Source organism: Hypomesus nipponensis, chromosome 8 (assembly GCF_054491055.1).
Source record: "Hypomesus nipponensis isolate SF chromosome 8, ASM5449105v1, whole genome shotgun sequence".
In the NCBI taxonomy this organism is placed as follows: Eukaryota; Metazoa; Chordata; class Actinopteri; order Osmeriformes; family Osmeridae; genus Hypomesus; species Hypomesus nipponensis.
The window spans coordinates 17,883,542-17,902,795 of NC_140368.1; the positions used below are offsets into that span (position 1 = coordinate 17,883,542).

General features: G+C 41.6%; 1 protein-coding gene and 1 long non-coding RNA gene across 2 annotated transcripts in view; one reads left to right on the plus strand and one right to left on the minus strand.

Moving 5' to 3' along the window:
- steap2 (STEAP family member 2, metalloreductase) overlaps nucleotides 1–19,254 on the minus strand; it is an 84,920-nt gene that overhangs the window by 38,769 nt on the left and 26,897 nt on the right. The window lies entirely within an intron of this gene.
- Nucleotides 3,671–9,629, plus strand: LOC146276183 (uncharacterized). The gene is made up of 3 exons (XR_014766274.1): nucleotides 3,671–3,858; nucleotides 4,119–7,452; nucleotides 9,086–9,629. It is a non-coding gene; the product is annotated as an uncharacterized LOC146276183 (long non-coding RNA).

Consider the following 19,254-nt stretch of genomic DNA (forward strand, 5'->3'; position numbering starts at 1 on the left):
CATAATAAGGGTTCACAAAGTAAGGAAACAGATAAATGGGCCACATGATTCACCCTATGCCCAGAGGCTGGACTTGGGATGGGTTATCGTTGGTAATGTTTATCTTGGAAGTGTCCACAAGCCAACCACTGTGAGCACCTATTTTACCAACACTCTGGAAAATGGACGCCATTCTGTCTTTGGACCATGTCCTAACCGCTATGTTGTGAAGGAGAAGTTATATGACAACAAGGCCACAAGTCTCCCTGCACCTGTCCATGTGGAGGCTCCCACATGTGAGGACTATGGAGAGCATCTGGGACGTCATGTCTTTGGACAGACAAAAGATGATGACAAAATAGGCCTTTCTGTTGAAGATATGCTCTTTCAGAAGACAATGGAACAGGGAGTCTATAAAGATGAGGACAATAGCTGGGTAGCTCCCCTGCCTTTCAGAGAGCCGCGGATACGCCTTCCCAACAACAGGTCACAAGCAGCTGATCGCTTGTCTTCACTACACCGCTCCTTTGACAAGAAGCCTGAGATGAAGGAACATTTTATCTCTTTCATGGAAAAGATATTCAAGAATGGCCATGCAGAGGTAGCTCCTCCGCTGAAAACGGAAGAAGAATGTTGGTACTTACCTTGCTTCGGAGTTTACCATCCTAAGAAACGAGGCCAGATCCGGGTCGTCTTCGATTCAAGTGCTCAACACAAAGGTGTCTCACTGAATCAGGTACTTGTGACTGGCCCAGACCTCAATAACAGTCTACTTGGGGTACTTATTCGTTTTCGAAAGGACTCCATTGCCATCACAGCGGACATACAACAGATGTTCCACTGCTTCGTTGTCAGACCGGAAGACAGGAATTACCTACGATTTCTATGGCACAGGGACAATGACCTGGAAAAAGACATCGTGAAGGAGAGAAAGAGTTTGGCAAAGACGCCAGGCAGTACGTCGATCGAGACTTCTATGTTGACGACGGACTGAAGTCTCTCCCCACAAAGGAAGCTGCCATTGATTTGTTCAAGAGAACGCAAAACATGCTGGCTTGCTCCAACCTCAGGCTACATAAAATAGCCTCGAACAGCCGAGAAGTCATGGAGGCATTCCCCATCGAAGATCACGCCAACGATCTGAAGGATCTGGAAATTGGCGTCGACCCCTTACCTATACAGCGCAGCCTTGGACTCTGCTGGGACTTGAAGACCGACACTTTCCTGTTCCAAGTGGCAGAAGAAAAGAAGCCCTTCACTCGCAGAGGAGTTTTAGCAACAGTCAACAGCCTTTATGACCCCTTAGGATTTGTGGCTCCAGTCACCATACAAGGCAAGGCTTTGGTTAGGGACCTCTCCTCTGAGACTAGTGACTGGGATGCTCCATTGTCTCCGGATGGACAGGAAAGTTGGGAAAAGTGGAGAGAGTCCCTCAAAGAGCTGGAGCTCCTGAACATTCCAAGGCCATATACAAAAGTGTCTCCAGCCCTTGCGCAGCACAGAGAACTCTGTGTCTTTGGAGATGCTTCGAACAAGGCAATAGGTGCGGTTGCCTATCTAAAAGTCACAGATTCAGAAGGTAACTGCTGCACAGGGTTCATTTTAGGCAAGGCAAGATTGGCTCCACGGCCAGAACAAACTATACCTCGGTTAGAGTTGTGTGCAGCAGTGTTGGCTGTGGCCATGGCAGAACTCATCATTTCCGAGATCGACATTGAGTTTGATGCACTCACCTTTTATACTGACAGCAAAGTAGTCCTGGGCTACATTTACAATGAGAAAAGGAGATTCCATGTTTATGTCCACAACAGGATCCAAAGGATCAGAAGGAGCACAAAGCCACAGCAATGGCGTTATGTGTCTACTGAGCACAATCCTGCGGACCACGCCACAAGGTCTGTACATGCAGCTCGTCTGAAGTACACAAGCTGGTTTACCGGACCTCAGTTTCTGTCTCAACCAGAAGAAACACCTTTCAAGACAGATGTGTTTGAGCTAGTAGACCCAGGACAGGATAAAGACCTGCGCACCCAAGTAACAGTGCTTGCCTCCACCACCGATGACAGCCGACTTGGATCCCAGCGCTTTCAACGCTTTTCGACTTGGAGGGCTCTTAGTCGTGGCATCTGTTTCCTCAGACGCACTGCCTACCACTTCAAGAAGGCTTCAGAAGATCCTGGCCGTACCTCCAAAGAATGGCGTCACAGTGGAACACCATACTCAGTGAAGGAACTCAGGCAGAGTAGAAACGTCATCATTCTATCGGTGCAGCAGGAAACTTATGCTGAAGAGATCGATTGCATCAAGGATCAAAGAAACATGCCCAAGAGCAGCCCTCTCAGGATGTTGGATCCATTCATTAATGAGGATGGTCTCTTGAGGGTTGGAGGACGGATACGGGAGTCACATTTGGGATACGAGGAGAAAAGGCCCTTAATCATTCCTGGACGTCATCATGTTGCATCCCTTCTTGTGCGACATTATCATACAGAGTCACAACATCAAGGACGCCATTTTACTGAGGGCGCAGTCCGTTCAGCTGGCTACTGGATTGTGGGGGCAAAAAGGTGTGTAAGCAGCTTCATCTTCAAGTGCATCACCTGCCGTAAGCTACGAGGTACATGTGAGGTCCAGAAAATGGCCGACTTACCTCTGGATAGACTCAGCATGGACCCACCTTTCACTCATGTCGGTGTTGATGTCTTTGGACCTTGGACTGTCTCAGCACGTCGTACTAGGGGTTGCCATGCCGAAAGTAAAAGATGGGCCGTCCTATTTACCTGTTTGAGCGTCAGAGCTATCCATCTTGAGGTTATAGAGTCAATGGACAGCTCCAGCTTTATAAATGCGTTGAGAAGGTTCCTGGCAATCCGTGGGCCGGTCAAGCACATCCGCTCAGACCGGGGTACCAACTTCATCGGAGCGTGCAAGGAGCTAGGAATCCCTTCTAATGTTGATGAGGAAATGGTGAAGAGGTACCTCTCTGAAAAGGGCTGCACCTGGACGTTCAACCCGCCTCATGCCTCTCATATGGGTGGGGCATGGGAGAGGATGATTGGAATCACCCGCAGAATTCTCGACTCCATGCTTCTCCAGTCCCAGACCTCCCGGCTCACTCATGAGGTGCTCACCACCTTTATGGCTGAGGTGATGGCAATTGTCAACAACAGACCTGTAGTACCTGTTTCCCCAGATGCAGAAGATCCATTCATCCTCAGTCCTGCCACACTGTTGACGCAGAAAACCGGTCCTCATCTCATCCCTCCAGGTGACATCAAGAACCTACATAAGCGACAGTGGCGACAAGTGCAAAGCCTGGCCGATACCTTTTGGGACAGATGGCGCAAACAGTACTTGTCTACCCTGCAAGCAAGAAGGAAATGGACGTCTGACAAACCGAACATCACTCCAGGTTCGGTGGTTCTCATGAGGGATAGCCAGTCTAAAAGAAACAATTGGCCTATGGGAGTCATATCTCAGGTGTTCCCCAGCAAGGACGGAAGAGTTCGTAAAGTCGAGGTGAAGATCTACAGACAAGGTGGACCGAAGCTGTATCTCAGGCCTGTGACTGAAGTGGTTCTGCTGTTCTCTCCAGAGGAACAGGCTTGATCAATTTCCTCCCTTAGAGGTGGTTTGTGGAAATGTTATGGTATCTAGGGATACCAGACGGGGGGTGTGTTGCCTTGTTAATCAGTTGTATGTTTCCTGTGTTGGCACCTCCTACTGGTGAGTTTGTGTAGTGGAGATTCAGGTCATGTGACCAGAAGTTACATCATCAGTTACTATGAGGCAGTCCTCCTTCTTATATATGAGAGAGAGGAAGCACATGTTCATATCTGTTATCATCCAGGCGTTCACGTCCGAGAGAGAGAATCGTTGGTATGTGTTATCAATCTTTTGGGTCATCTATTATTTATATTGAGTTATATTTTGTAGATCGAAGCATGTTTAAGGTGTTTATTAACGGACACGGGAGATGGTGTTTTCACGTGTCACATTGTTTAGCAATATCTTAACACTTTGGATTTAATATAGATACAATTTATGTTTGGTGTATTACTACATATTATTTGTCACGTATTAGCATACATACGAACGTGTATGTGGACATATTTATTTACACTGTATTTTCTTTGTAGTTTTACTCCTATGGACAATCAATGACTACAATAAAGAACTTCAACTGGAAGCCTCTGTTTACGTGGTGGTGATTGGGACGGAGTTATCCACCTGTATATCCATGCAAGGCGTGTGGAGAGGACAGGATAGTTCACATGTGTTGCATTTTACAAGACAGTGTCTAAAAAGGCAATGAAGTGACAATCTTAAATTTCTGTGTCCAATGTAGAAAAGTGGGTTTAGTGATTTGCAAAACACTGTAGTATTTTGTGTGGCGTGTGAGGATGAGAATGTGCTTATAGCTGTGCAGGTCTGGGCTTCTGTTTTGCTCCTTGAGTGTCAGATTTCACTAACTGTTATTTGACATTTTTGTGTCTAAGCAATCAGAAAAAACTGTAAATTCTATGCCGTTGCTTGTGTGTATTCTCTGCAAATAAGTTGTTGCAAGGAATATATTTGACGCCAACAGAGACAAAGCATGGCACCTTTAAAGTGGCCTTTCCGTTCCAACTTCGGTCAGAACTTTTTAGAATAAAACTGTCAATTCACCTCGAAATTAAGCATTGATGCTTAAAATGAAACCCTCACACTTTTGTAGGTAAAATGTCAAAAATGTTAATATCTTTATGAAAATAATCTGGCGGGTAGTTTCCACTGACAGCACTGACTCCCTCATGCTTTGTCTGCTACTCATTTCCATGTTTGGAGAGCCTCTTTCTTTTTACGCGTGGACTTGAACTGGAGGTAATGTTATCAGCCGACATCTTTAACACTTATATGTCTCGTGAAATTCTTTTGGTTTTATTTCATTCCAAGCATGTGAAAATGGCGTGTCAGCATTAGAGTAGGGTACGCACAAAGGTTTGCATCTCAGATTGAATCAGTAGTCAATCATATTATAAGGGTGGCAAACCTTAGCCTGGTCCTAACCAGACCCTCGTACATTACATTTGTACAGAGGGTCTGGGAACTCTCGATTGACAAACGTTAACTTCCTTGAAGGCGGGCCCTCTGTTGGAGTTTGAAACTATTGGATCCGCCCAGAGCCACTAACCAATCGCAAGCGTTCGCCTTAGCCAACTCCTTCACCACTACTGAAACGGAGCTAGCTGCCGTAGCTGGAAAAATCAAACTTTTCCAGAACCCCGTGGGGAGGAGGGCCACAACATCATGGCCACCAACAAAACTCAGCATGGAATGTTCTTGCTCCGGCTTTAACCTATATTCGGCAGCGTTACCACAACCGCAGAATAGTTTCACTCGCATCTTTCTCCGCCGCCATTACTGAACTACTAAAACAAGTGCACAACATTAACGTCATCGTTCTCGGCCACTCCCTCTGTTCGCTGATTGGACCTACAAAAAATGTGTTTCTGGAAACCGACTTCAGAGCCTAGCTCCCAGACCTACTACTGAAGCAAAATCCAAATTGAGCGGAAGTACGTAGGAGGGCAGAGCCAGGCTAGGCAAACCTACCTTCACTCTTGAAATAGAAGCAGTTGTACCACTCCTTTCAAAATCTGGAAATTACACTGCTAACATGTCCAATTACAGGCCTATTTCAAAAGTACAATTTCTGGTAATTAATCTATGAACTGTTTGTAACCCTTTTAATCAGGTTTTAGGTCTGGACAGAGTATGGCAACTGCACTTGTGAGCAGGGGCGGGTAGAGTAGCCAAAGACTGCATGTAAAAGTATTGTTACTTTAAAATAATAATGACTCAATTAGAAGTAAAAGTAGTCACCCAAATAATTGCTTGAGTACGAAAGTATCCAGTGAAAAGACTACTGAGTTACTTTATACAATCTTATTTATTGTTGAACACAACATGGAAATGGAAAATAAATGTCTTGTGCTGCAAAATCTTAAAATGTTCATTAAAACAGCCTTTTTGTCATCTAAATCACTGCTTTGACAGTCTGTAAGACCAAAGGGTATGTATATAAGGCAAAATGGGGTAACTAGCCGCTCCTAGGAATAATGTTTCACAACTGACACAAAAAGAAAAGTGTTGTTTTTAAATGTTAATTCATGCTGACTGACATGAACCAACAAATTCAACGGATTCAGTGATGTGGAATGAGATCGGGAGCTTGGTGAACTAGCTTACCGGTAATTTTCTTGTTGGACTCGCTAGCTTGTTATGTTAATTTAGCCTCCCAGGTATGTTCTTTATGCTATTGTGTAGCTGAACTAGCGAGGGTACAATTTCTGAGGAATTTGTAGGGTGTGCTTGCTTGCGTCGGTTGCACAGTGGTCCGTTTTTGAATGACATTTTTACAAATGATACTTATGTAGGCTATATTTTATTTAAAAAATGCAAAGCCTACTTATTATTTATAAACATTACATAGATTTAAAAGTATAATTTTGGTTCTGCTCATTTACAACTCAAAATACTAAGAGTGAAGAGTAGAAGGAAATAGTTCTCTTCTCATTTCCCCTGCAAGAGGGAGCAGCCTCATAGTTTAATCAAAATGAATACATTTGGCAGACCAGTGTAAAACTGGACCTAATCTCTATGACTTAGACGTAATTTTAAGTTTTTCCCTTCTTGTGATATTTTCAGGCATTTAGCCTACTCATATTGCATTCATTCATAATAAAGAACCCCCTTTGAAGCTTATTCTAACAACGACGTTACCGGGCATATAGCTATCTCAGATGGGATCGCGATTCAAATAGTACCATCTGCTAACTGAAGAATATGCCCCCATAAACGTGAATAAGCTTAACATTTATTTAGGGAAAAATCCCTCATTCATAAAAATCTCAGTGGTAGCGATCAGTCAGTAACAACCCAAAATAGCCCTGTGTGGAGAAGCTGTGTGGAAGAAATGTAGATTTCCTGTGTGCTTACATTATTCACTAATCAAGAGAACTAGTCATTGGATACTAGTTAGTATGTTCTCATGTAAGCTTGCTATTAATAAGAGTAGATTGTGTTTATGTGTCAGGGTTAATACATGTTTGAGATCAGGAGAAAGTACTGGCTAAATGGTCCTTGTCATGACTACAAGGAGAGCTCCAACTATGAACTCTGTAGTTTGAGTGGTCATGTGTTGGGAGCTGTTCATCTCTTTCTCTGAGACTGTTGTAACACCATTACTGCCTGACTGTCACTATGTTTACATTCTTGTGCCCTATAAAATATGGTCCTCTGGCCTTCAGAGCGGAGAGAGACTTGATTGAGACCTAAGCCTGGTGTTGTGTTGTCATTTATTGTCAGAGGTCTGGTTTTCTCTCCCAATCTGCAGATTGATAAATACTTATTAAAATCCAGAACTCAACTGAACTTAGTCACTCTGTTCATGAAGAGACGGACAAAACACTTTCTTCATCAGCTGCCCCGGTAAGTTGTACTAGTACAGTACTAGACTGTGTTCGTCTCGGTAGCGATTGCGTTGGTTGAATTCAATTTAACGTTTCGTTGTACAGTTTAGGCTGAAATGAATTATTTTCATGAACAGATTGACAAATTCAGACTATGGCAATGGAGTTTAAGTTAGAAGTCACTAGTCAGATAGTTTCACCTATTAAAAGACTTGATTTAAGTAAGGGTAGTGCAGATTATGTGCCGCCGTTTGACTTCCTGTAAACAGCTGTGCCTGTACTATACCAGAGCCTGTTTAAGACTATATTAGACATTCTCTGACTGTACTGTAGAGATGTTTTTGTTAGCTACTAGACTAGGCTACAGCGTTGCAGTGAGCTACACTGGTTTGAAACCACAGGTAATGATAATTTCACCAACAAATCGTTTACTTGTAATCTAATGTCATAATAAATTCTACAACCAAAATAAATTTGAGAGGAATGTTTATTTTAACAATTGAAAACCGATGCATCATAGACCGCTGTATATGTGTTGCGGGCAACAGAGGCTCTGTCATGATGCTAATGCTTCAGTGAAATAGTAGACTACTGTTTCCTAAAGTAGATGTAACTACTTCCTTATATCAGCTTTGTACATTACACTTCACAATTGTGTTTCATATCACAAAGTAAAATGAGTAAATAGTTATCACCCTGGCCTCTTTGCTTGTGGCGTTTCTGAAGCTCCCTTGCAGTAAAGCAGTTAGCCGAGATATCTCCCAGAAGTTAACGAGCTGCTAAACTAATGTTCTGCTACAGGTAGTTACGCGATATTTCGTGACGTTAGTGACGTCAGTGACTGTGGCTAGGAAGTTAACCACCGTCAGCTTCACTTTTGCCACAAAAACTTAATTAAAACCTAAACTGTACAACGGAACATAAATCCCAATAGAACCAACGCAATTGTGACCAAGACGAACCTTTTGACATCCACGTTGTCTATGCAGTCCAAATATTGACTGAGCCTTGGGGGCGCGAAAATAAACAATATAATAATAACTAGAAACGGCTGTTCCTGCAAAACAGCAGTGAGAATGCTGAAAACCTGAATGGGGAGCTGTCCCCGTTCAGCCATGCTAAAAAAGCTGAAAATAGTGAGAATTTTGTAAAAGGTTATAAGCTGAATGTCTTGTGAACATTTTAAAGGTTGAATGTAGTTAAGTGAAGTAGTTAAGTTTGAAAGAGGAGGACTGAAAGTATGCTGAAGTAGTTAAGTTTGAAAGAGGAGCAAGCTTTTTTAATGATTTTAAAGGATTTACCATTACTTTTAAAGGGAGCACACATCTCCTGAAGGAGCTGAACGTTTTATTTTATTTTTATATATTTTAATTTTTATTGCTGAAAATACAGAAATGAGAAAATACCCGCAAGCTGAAAGCTGAATTGAATTTCAAAAATGTGTGAGTCACACAAAAGAGGCAGTGTGGAAGCTGAACTGCACGATCTAACAAAGCTAAGAGCTAAAATAGCCTACAATGAGGGAGAAGCTGAAAGCTCAACTGTTAAACAGGAGAAGAAGTAGGCTAGCTAGTCGTAACAAGAATATTATCGTTTTAACAGCTGAAATTATAGGCATACCATTGAGTGCATTTACTCTGCTTTCTTATTAGGATTCAAACATACAGCAGTAGGGCCGATACAAGAAGACACGGTGACACTTTGTTGCAGAAGGATGATGGTGCAAGTTTCGTCCGTGGAGCATACAATGATTAATAAAAAAGAATCATGTAGACGTGTTTATTGAGTAATCGCATAAATAAGCGCAGCTAGTTCTGGCAGGGCAATCAGTCAGTGATCGGGGACGTAAGGTGTCTTACTCCATCTTCCTTACTCCACCCACTACCACACCAATGTTAGCAGCGCATATCCATTCGGCCACGTTCGATAAGGCGTCTTTAAAAGACGCGCGGATATGCACACACTCACCCCGGTCGTTGTATGATCAGTGCTGCTGCCACCCTCCACCGTCCCCTTCTCCCCCATGCTGTCTGTATGTCTATCCATCAGGGGGATTATATCTCTATTGCTCCCTGCCTCACATGTCATGTATGTATGTGTTGCATCGAGGAGGCAGGGAGTGCTTCCCTTAGATCAGTGGTTCTCAAACTGTGGCACCCTTCTAGTGGTACGCGGAGGAATATCAGAAATATTTAAATACCTTAACTATGATATCATTGAAATGTGATTTTAAAAAGTTCTGCCTTCCCTATAATATTTTTGTTTCGAAACAAAAATAAATGTTGGCTCGCGCTACTACCTGAAGGTTCTTCGGTAGTGGCGCATGCAAACATCCACGATAGTTGCTGCGCGAACTGTGTAGCTCAATAGGGCAGGGCTTCAGACTGCGACCAAATGGTTGCATTTTACGACCAATTTTGAGACAGTGCAAGCATTGTTTACAAGCACTCAAGCATTTTTGACCTACAAATTTGGAATGTATTGGGTGTGCACAACGTCGGCACACGGTAGCAACAACGCATAGATAAGACGTCCTTCTAGGGCCTACAGCGATATCAGCGAGCCCTCAGCAATAGTAGCTTACCGTAGCTAAAGGTCTTGGAAAGTTTAGGCTATTTTTCACTAGGTACCTATAAACCTAGCTCAAAGTCGAGGAAAGTTTAGGCTACTTTTCGCTAGGTTCCTATGAACATGTCTTACGTGATCTGCCAAACTAGTGGGTTTCCCTTCGTTCTTTTGGTGAGCAGTCTCACGAGCCCTTCTCATGGAGCCGAGCAGCTAAATACTTATTTAGCATTAGCGTTGTTAGCTACTGTATCCCTGCCTGTTTTTGCGTTGTTGTGCTGTTATAATCAGCAAGTATCGTGTCGTGGTATAGGAGGACTGTTCGAAAAGCGCTGCATCATACATTTAAGTTATTTAGCTAAGACTTGCATGTACAGTACGTAATGTCACATTAAATAATGTATTTAAACTCAAGTTTGTGTGGTGCATTGCTGTAAGCTAGCGTTATATCAGTTGTAAAAATGTCAGTAAAAAAACGGACCCATATGCAACCGACGCAAGCACACACCACAATTTCCCCAGAAATTGTACCCTCTCTACATTAATAATTGCATTGCAGATCGATATAAGGTGTATCCCAAAATGTTCTGCTTGCGCTCCAAAAAAATTAAGTCAGGGGCTACTGTTATCCTATTGTAAAAAAAGTTTGTCGGGAGCCCAAAAAGGTATACGCTACTGTATGGTCATAATGGTGGTATTTCTGAGGTGGTACGGGGTCTAAAAAGTTTGAGAACCACTGCCTTAGATCATCCACTGTGCCAAAGTAAATCTACATGTCCATGTCATGTAACAATAAATGCTCAAATCTAATACGTGATTGTCTTGACTGAACTAATTACACATGTAAACGGAGTAATTGTATTATTGGCATAAACCGACAATTGCTAGTAATCGGGTTTGATGAATGATGAACTTTATTGGTTCGTCGAGAATAACAGAAATTTGCCTAGCATCCACACCTCAAACATGTTAACCAAGACACAAAACTAAACGTCCAATCCAAAAAATAAGGATATTTTCCGAGAGCCAAGACTGCCTAAGCCATTGATATCCTTTATGTGTCTCTGCGGTCAGAAATACGACTCTACCTGCAGTTTCCAAAACGTTACCCAATTCTGCTTTCATGGTGCGTGTTTGTTTGGTTGCCACGGTGATGGTGCAGCTATGATTGCTAATACGCTGAGGGCAGAGAATAACCATCATTTACCAAGCATCCACACCTCAAACAAGTTAACCTAGACTCAAAACTATACGTCCAATCCAAAAATGAGGATATTTTCCGAGACCCAAGACTCTCCCGAAACCAGACATGTCCTTTATATGTCTGTGCGGTCAGAAATACTACTCTACCAGCAGTTTGAAAACATGTCTACTTTCGAAATTCTCTGACGAATTTTACCCACCTCTCCATTGAAGTTAGTGAGAGAATTTGAAAGGCTGCTCTCGCTTAAGGCTCAAAGCTGAAAATCTGTAAATGTGAGCTCTTTAGTAGTTAAATTGTCTGAAAGAGGACAAGTTTTCCTACATTTTAAGGTATAACTTGTTTCTGTAAGTTAAACTATATGAATGTCAGAGGAATTTGTTTGACAATTTAGTTGAACATCAGAAAAAGAGCATAAAAATCAAGGAGCTACATTTTTCATGTATTTAAAAATGTCACAATTCAAAATTGGCTGAATATTTGAAAAAGCTGAATCATTTGGGAATAGCTGAATGTCTTGTGAACATTTTAAAGGTGGAATGGTGTCTCTAGCTGAAAGTATGCTGAACTAGTTAAGTTTGAAAGAGGAGGAATCTTTTTAATGATTTGAAAGGATTTACCATTACTTTTAATGGGAGAATAATTTGCACAAAAACCTTAATTCTTTAAAAAGTATAAAAGTGAGAAATACCAGAAGTCATATCCATCATCTCCTAAAGGAGCTGAACGTTTTGATACAAAAATTGTAGGAATCGGTGAAAGTATGCAGGACTAGTTAAAGGCCAAATAACGGAAGAACTAACGGAAGAACTAAGAAGTTGGAATAATAATAAAGAGAAACAGAAAAACAATAGTGAGAATGCTTAACAGCATTCTCACAATAATAAAGAGAAACAGGAAAACAATATATATGAGAGAACAATGGTTTGTGCTCGCCGAAGGAAAGCACACCCCAATAATATATATGTGAGATAACAAAGGTTGTGCTCTTGCGAAGGCAGGCACACCCAATGAACAACATAACCTCTCCCAAAACTATGAACAAAAATACCAACAGAGCAATTCTATTTGTTAACCCAGAAAGCTTCCCCTCCTACTCCATACTATTATGGACTATTCCATCGATCACAGCATCTAAACTGTACAGCAAAGCACGTCATATCAGTTTCTTAATATTTCAGATACAGTAGATGAGTTAAGTGAATGCAAAAACAAATTAGCTAAATGAAACACAACTACCCGAGCGAGAAAGAAAAAAGAGGAGAGTACAGGTAGATACCAAACTGAAACTTCTCTCCACAGATATTCAATGATGCGGCAGCTAGCACAAGTACTGTTAGCATGTTTGAAACACCTCCCGTAGCATCTCATGCCCGGGCACAGATGATAACGGAAATATTTAAACTGCCTTTCTCCCCACATAATGTAAGTGACCATCTCCCCTGTCAAGATGATTTGACTTCTACACTACTAGATGATGACCCAGCGCTCTGGCCAAAAACCACTGTCAGATAAAGAGCGTTGCTCGCTTGTGAGGATAGGGCCAGTTCAAGTACAGCTGATGTAGATCGGTTAAACTTACTCCTCAGGTATGGAAAATGCCACCCGCAGCCTTTCATTTGCATATCTGGTAGTGCGCGCGCCTGAGATGCCGGAGGTTGCAAATTCGATCCAGAGAGCAGGCGATCGTCGGCCGAGTATACTTCCGATGGGGGTGTGCAGGGCTCATAGAGTTAATATAACTAGAGACAGCTACTTCTGTCTTCCAAGATGGCGTCCCCATTTATTTCTATGAAAAGTGCTCAGTGGCGCAGTGAGGCAAGCGAGAGCACGAGACTGGACGCAGCCATCTTTCACTTCCGTGTCTTTCGGTCTAGCTTTAAACAGTGGCTCTTTTTTTCCCTAGCTCCGAGACCTCGTGCACGCTTGCAAGTAGCTGTACACGTCATACTTTGCGACAACCAGTCGCGAGCATAGATTGATATGGTTACAAGCCTATGTTACGAGCGTGTGAGCTAAGGCATTGCAGTGGCAGAATGGGGTACAAGTCCGATAAGAATCAGACACATGATGCAAACTTAATGGAAATGTATTCTGTCACTGTATAGTATTCCTTTCACTTGTTTTTTAGAAATAGGCTATAGGGCTAAATATAGGGCTATTCTAGATGGAACTCATCACATAGGTTGCTTTTTTTCTTCGTGAAATGAGTATGATTTCCAACGCATTGTATCGGATGAAATAAACTGTTAGCATGAACAGCTCCGTCTTTGTTCTCTCCAGGCAAAGAATGCTTTATAGTTATTTTGGCATCCGAAATCCTCCATAATGCAGACTTAGTATAGCTTACTTTCTTCACACTGCCTTCAATTTAACATCAGTGTAAAAACATGGCCATGTGTTTTATATGTTCATCCTACAAAATCAAACGCCTATTAATGGATATAACGTGATCTAACAAGACTTGGTAATAATGTAATAAATAAAAGCTTGAGAACTGTGTCTAAAATATACGTTATTGGACATTTGCCTTTGAAAGGGGAATATTTGAAGAACCATATAGGCTACAAGACGTTTCCATCAGATGTAAGTGGGGGTGACACATATAGAGTCACTGAGAACCTTCATTGTCCCACAAAAGCAGTCTGGCTTGATGACGCGATCAACAAAAGAATAATGGGTGTGTTTAACAAAAGCTTCTGAAGGCAAGACTAATATTATTTAAATATAGGCCTATATAATTTCCTATTGTGGTTACCGGTTAAAGTATTAATCTTCGTCTTTGCTCCAGATAGACGTCAACAATCTATTCTCGCGCTTAACATATTATATTTGCCATCATGTCATGAACGTTTTTACGAAAAATCAAATATGTTTAAAAATAACGGGAAGAAACGATATTAACAATATTTCATGTATGTGTGACATTTGCTTAACTTGCTGCAACAGGGCAGGCAACTCAAGCCAGTTCTCCCTGTGCTCATTCAATATAAGTCTATGGCTCATTCAGCTCCATGTAAATCGGCTATCGGCCAATGTGAACTATTGTGCTCGTGCCCTGTTAGTATCCGCAAGCACATTTGCAGGCAACTTTTATTGACGTAAGCAAATAAATGGGGTGCTAGTTTACCCATTTCGGATTGGTCTCAAACTTAGCAAAAATCGGGATAAATTATTCTATGAAAAAGCTAGTAGTATGAGTCAAGTTCGAGAATCGAACAACAATTATTGGGGGAGATGGTTTTGTAAATGTTGACTGCATGGAGTTAATAGAATAAAAACGACCGGAAGAGTCAGAAACCTAACCGTAATGCAATACCACCTACATCCACCGGGGCCATTGCTTCAAGCCGAGGGGTGGGGGCTTGGCAGGGCTTAATTTAAGCCGGAACACGCCAGAACATGATCCGGCTTCTCCGTCGTTAGATCCGGAACCTTTTTTATTGGATCCGGCACCTCCTGTGTCACTTTGAAAAATGATTTGCCTAAATGAAAGAAAAAAAACTGTTTGTGTAGTGTTCAATGTTGTTCTGTCTTGTTAGTCTTTATTCCCCATTGAAGTTCCACAAAAATCTTGTGTTTGCATTTTCGATGCGTTTTGAGGTGAAAGAGAGGGAGGCACTTCAAGTGACGCTTGACCTGGTTGAGTAGGCTAGCTGTTAGCCATGTTTTGTTTGGATAATTGCTGCTTGTAAAAACGATTCTTTCAGTGTATTTTTTTTTTACATTTCGCACCCCTGCAGTGCATGTTCTGAAATAAAAATAAATATTGTAATTTATTTTTTGTTCCGTTACCTCCAACCCCCGTTTTGAGTCGCCGGATTCATCCTCCGGGACCTCCCACTTTACAAATTAAGCAATGGAGGCGTGGCTACGTAGGATACATCATTTCGTCTGGTTGTTTTGATGATGTTAATTGAAAAGATATAGAGGGAAAAAATAATTTCATCCCCTGCTGATTTTGTATGTTTGCCCACTGACAAAGACAATTATCTATAATTTTAATGGTAGGTGTGTGAGTGAGAGAAAGAATAACAACAACAAAAATCCAGAAAAATGCTTTTCAAAATTGTTAGAAATTTATATGCATTTTAATGAGTAAAATAAGTATTTGACCCTCTCTTAAATCAGAAATATTTCTGTCTCCCAGGTGTCTTTTATACAGATAAGAAAATGAAAATATAGCTGCAAGCAGCAATGCGGGTTCCTCAGCAAAATTGCAAAATATTATAACAATTTACATTGTAAAAGGTCAAGAGTTGGACAACAAGAGAGCAAAACTACTTCATGTTGGGCCAACTACAATAGTCTGAATGGGGATTTGAACTCATGAGCATAAAGTCACAAGGCAGACTCTCTATCCTCTCTGCTACACACAAACTGTTGAGAATGTATGAGTAGAAAGGGCAGAGTATTAGCTTTGGTCAGCTTTGGGACAAAGGTTAAGAAGCGGTTCACATTTCAAAGTGGAATTGCATGAAATTGCGCATGGTATTTCATAATGATGTCATCCTGTTTAACTAAACAGATATTCAAATTTAAGACAGACTAAATGACTGCGGCTGGATTCAAACCTGCAACCTTATACTTTGCAGGTCACTGTCCCAGTCAATTGAGCTATTCTCAGTGTTGAATATTGTCATGTTCAGTTACTTTATAAAAAAGTACGCTGTTTCTTCTGTGGTAAGAGTTGTTAGATTCAGCCAAAGTTTAAACTACTCAAATTCAATCATATTTTGACATGCCAACGTGAAATTGTTGATGGTACTTCAGAGTGATGTCATCTTGAACCCAATAAGGTTTGAAAACCATCAGTCAAAATGATGTTTGATTTATTGACATAAAGATATTGAGGCAATGTGGACATTTACATAAATACACCCCTTTCAGACATTTTGTATTACATTTCTCATTCCATTTCACCCTATATAAAAATACACCTTACCGCACACTATTCCAATCCATGCCGTTTACCTCCCTCCCAGAGCAAGTCACGCCAAAGCAGAAATGCCGTAGCGGACGCATGAGGTTTAGATGACGACCAAAAATTGCCTCTCACAGTCAAAACACATTGCTCTCAACACTGTTACCGGAATTTCTCAAAGATGGCTTGAAGACCGCTTTCCAGAAGCAGTCTACTTACGATCAAGAATAGCCTCATTGGCAAAAGGTTTAAGGCACAGTCCATTATCAACTCCTTGCAGACATAGATGTACAATAGCCGACTCTCACGTTCCATTAAACCACAAAACATGCACTCTCAGTGACCAACAAGATTATTTTAACTCACAAACAACAATATTAAAAAACATCTATCTGAACGAACGCAACAACTGAAAACCCTTGCATAGCTGTTGTAACCAAACTATTTTCCACAACTTTGGGTTTTTTTGACATGCCATACTGCATGCTTGGTACCCAAGAGCGCTGACGCTGATGATCTCGCTGTGCGCCGACTGCGTGATATGACGAGATGCTAGTGACATGCTAAGGTCTCGGAGTCTTCTGAAATGGAACGCTTCTTTCTGCCTTGAAGCTGCGTGCGCATCATCATCAAGACCCCATGTATATGGCAAGATAACATCCAAGCTAACAATTTCTGCAAATCTGACTGCAGCTTTGTATACCATATGTACCGTGTTATGGTTGTTTGAGTTAAACAACTTGCTTAATGAATTAAATGGCTGTTAAATGTCAAATCCAACTATAAATGTATAAAAGAGAGAGTTCCAATCAAATCTGAATTATTTTTAAACCTAAAGGTTTAAAAGACAACCTTTGCCTAAACTGACATGCACCAACTCAAAGAACTGAGTGTCAACATCCATTTACCTCCACATTTAGTCTCTATTTTTTACTCTACACTTCAAAGTCATAACTATGTTTAACTTAATGTCTGCACCTCTCTGTCACCATCTGTCTCTGGAGTGGGGGGTGGGGATTTCACAGGGTGGTTACAGGTGTAAACAAGTTAAATTTAAGACTTTTTAAGACCTTTTAATAACACTTCCAATTGAAATTAAAGACCCCATTTACGAAGGAAATACAAATCAAAAGAAATAAACAGTAATCTTCCCAAACACTGATGTCTGTTCAATATGAACAGTATGGTAAAATGACAACAATCGGTTGAGTTTAAGAACATTGACTAAATGTGTGTAGTGTGAAAGGATAACACAATGTAATTGCTGTCCTAAATTATATTTTTTATTACACAATGGTGGAGCAGAAACTAGCAATTCCATGAATCCCATGGAAACAAAGGCAAATGTGTGAGATGTACTGATGTGGAGCACAACTCATCCAAGAAGCAGTACTTCTCTTGAGTGGTTTTTATTCAGATGACTAATCATTGGATTCAGGTCAAAAGTCTATAACTTGAACTGGTTTCATTACTTAATACACTAAAAGTGGAATGGATGGTGGAGTGGACATGGAAAGGATTAAAGATTTAGACTTTCATCAAAGTAAAAAATGCTGGTTTGTCCTTTTTCATCGATGTCCTCAAAAAAGCAGTCTGCAGAGCTACTGTGTCTGTGGAGTGACTGTCTGTCTCTGGAGGGGCAAGCAGGGCCTGCAGGCAGGGGCAAGCAGGGCCTGCAGGATGTCAGTCAGGGCAGGCCAGCTGGATGAAGCTGTCCTGGGTTCAGGGCTGAAGAGAAGCTGTCCTGATTCTGATTCTGTCCAGCTAGAGGAGGGTAGTCCAGCAAGGGATCAGTTTTTCTCTCAGCATCCTCTGTTGAACTCTGAGCAGGCCTCTGCATGACCCTCCAGACCTGTAAAAGTGAAGAAAGGATCCATGTCAGTTGTGAAATGAAGCTTTTTACATCTACACTTGACATAAACTACAGTTTTGACTGTGAAATGCAGTGGCATTACTTGAGCTTGAATCCAAATGTGTTGAACTGATGGAGACCCGGCCATGCAAAGTCACTCCAAACATTTGGCTCGATTCCAGGCTCTGGCAAGAGTATTTAGCTCTAAACTGGTCAATATACACATACACAGACCAGCTCGACCTTTGCCTGTAAACAGTGATTCTGACTGTCAGAGACCTATAGGCTGACCGAGTGAAACTAGCCTGGCTGACGTAGGTCACTTTCTCAGGAAAATGACAAATAAAATAGGTTTGTTTTGAAAGATCCTATATACTATCTTCAGCAGACTTGTCTACAAAAAGCAGCACTCCCTGACGTTTTAGGAGTAGAATTTAGTGAATTACGATATTGTTTACACACTGCCAGTGAGTGAGCGAGCCGAGTCTGTCTCTGAGGCTAAGTCAAAACAATGTACCCCCGGGACGCAGTCTCACTCCACTTGCAAGTTTTCCACAGATCAAAAATAATCAGAGCATCTTGCTAAAAGCAATTCACACATCTCCTAAAGGCTGCCCTCCTCGACATTTTTGGTGTCTATCGAACTGTGAAATGGTAAACTTATGAACATGACGCGACCTAAACATGGCTGCCGCCTAAGCCTATGCGGTCTCCCTGGCGCATAGGCTTATTACAAAGACTTTCTCGACCCAAATCAAAATTCTGAGCCGACAGGTCTGTGGGGAATTGCTTGTTCTCCTAAAAGCTGCCCTCCTCTACCGTTTTAATGAATTAGCCGAGATGCTACATGATTCAGTAATTACACAGAGGGAAAAAGCTAGCTACTTTTGGAGTTTGGTTTTCCGTCACTTCAAACTCACGATCTAAAGGTCTCAAAGTGCTCAAACCTTCACCATAATTCAAGAGTAGTGTACTTTCACGAACCCAATCATTGATTCTAGGTTAAAATGTGTAAAAATAGGACTTACCGAACGTGGCTGCCTCCAAACCGGCTATCATGCGATTCCACTTGAAAACAACAATGGCCGCCGAAAAAGAATTTATATTTGTAACGGCGACCTGCGATTGGAAGCAAAATGAGGGTGAGGGTGGGGCTTGGTCAGCACACCATTTCTAGAAAGGATGTGTGTGCGTCTCGCCAAGCTCGCGCGTGTCAGTAGGTTGACCACCTGTTCCTCTTTGCGCTGTATAGCACAGCATTTTCAATATGCGACGTGCG